Source organism: Rutidosis leptorrhynchoides, unplaced genomic scaffold, assembly GCF_046630445.1.
Source record: "Rutidosis leptorrhynchoides isolate AG116_Rl617_1_P2 unplaced genomic scaffold, CSIRO_AGI_Rlap_v1 contig379, whole genome shotgun sequence".
Classification (NCBI taxonomy): domain Eukaryota; kingdom Viridiplantae; phylum Streptophyta; class Magnoliopsida; order Asterales; family Asteraceae; genus Rutidosis; species Rutidosis leptorrhynchoides.
The window spans coordinates 1-1,391 of NW_027266616.1; the positions used below are offsets into that span (position 1 = coordinate 1).

General features: G+C 38.3%; 1 pseudogene; it reads right to left on the reverse strand.

Moving 5' to 3' along the window:
* Window positions 1–273: 273 nt before the first annotated feature.
* LOC139883279 (uncharacterized) lies at window positions 274–1,190 on the reverse strand (annotated as a pseudogene).
* Between the last annotated feature and the right edge of the window lie 201 nt (window positions 1,191–1,391).

Consider the following 1,391-nt stretch of genomic DNA (forward strand, 5'->3'; position numbering starts at 1 on the left):
ATTACCTTGGTATTGTTAGAGTTAATGTCCCAGAAAGCAATATAAGGTCTTCGCTGCTTCAATATCAATAACAATGTGCAGCTAAACACGACATGGTTAAAATTCCAATAGGAAACAGAGATAACAAGACTAGATAGTATTTGAAAACGTGTAAGAAAGGTGAAACAAATGGACCATTTTATATCAAATTAAATGTTATCAATTACATTGTGGATGAAAATTGCCACTCACTAAAAATGTTTTAGAAGTTAGCTCTCAATGAAGAACTTTGCCCTATTCATTCTTCCAAGCATATAAAATCAATGAAAAACCAAGATTTCGAGACTTAGTATCATCTATGAATCTCTGTGAGAATGACCACGACAATGCATTTTGATCATCGGCAAGGGAACTGGTAGCCGACGACGACCGTGATTTCTGAGATGTCTTGAACATGAAAACAGCATTCCCAATTGAAGAGCCAAAAAGCCAATTATAAACATCCCAGAGAAGTTGAACTTCCATCCCATCAACCAAGAATGTAACGTTACCACGAAACTTCCATCTTAGCATCTTCACTTGAAATAAAGTCTTCCCATCTACACGGATTGACAGACATGGCTCACTGACATTAATGGTATCACAATCGATTACCAGATCATGAACTTTCCCTTTATCACAAAACTGAGCTCTGGTAACGAAAACCCTCCTGCCAAATACATGCTCTCTTTTAGAGACGAAAGTTGCAACATTTGGACGCATTGGGACAGCACTCGTCTTCTTAAAGGCTTCTTTACTCATATCTCCAAGAAGAAGAACCATTTGCGTGTCAACAACGACAGCCACATAAAATCCCTCCAATGCCTCGGGCCCAGATCCTAATTTAGCCGATGAGAGGTCCCAATACACGTCTACTTTGCAAGAATAAGCTTCTAAGCTCTTAGAACCTTCCTTTTTAAGACCAACCATGGTTTTATATCTACCTTACAAAGACATTGACTTGAAGAGTCGTCAATTCCTACACTCAGGCCTTGACCCATCAAATTCTTGCTCCATGTGACAGTAATCAAGCAAGACCTTCCTCGAATTTGGCATTGGTAGATACAAGTAGACAAATTCTGAGCATTTTTAGAACTGGGGTTTGAATTTGATGCTGAAGAATCCGCTACTTGTACTCCATTTTCACCAAAACAGGAAGGGAAATCTCTCATTTTGTACATGAATTGTAGACTCTCTCACAATAGAGACATGAATGAATGAACAGAAAACAATAACAAGAGACACAGGGAGAGTATTCTTACCTCAGCTAAATCAACTCAGAGCCAAAGAACTCATCTTGATTTGGATTTGATCTATGTATAAAGTCTTGGCATTTCTACAAACACCATACATGCAATCCAAACTAGAGATAC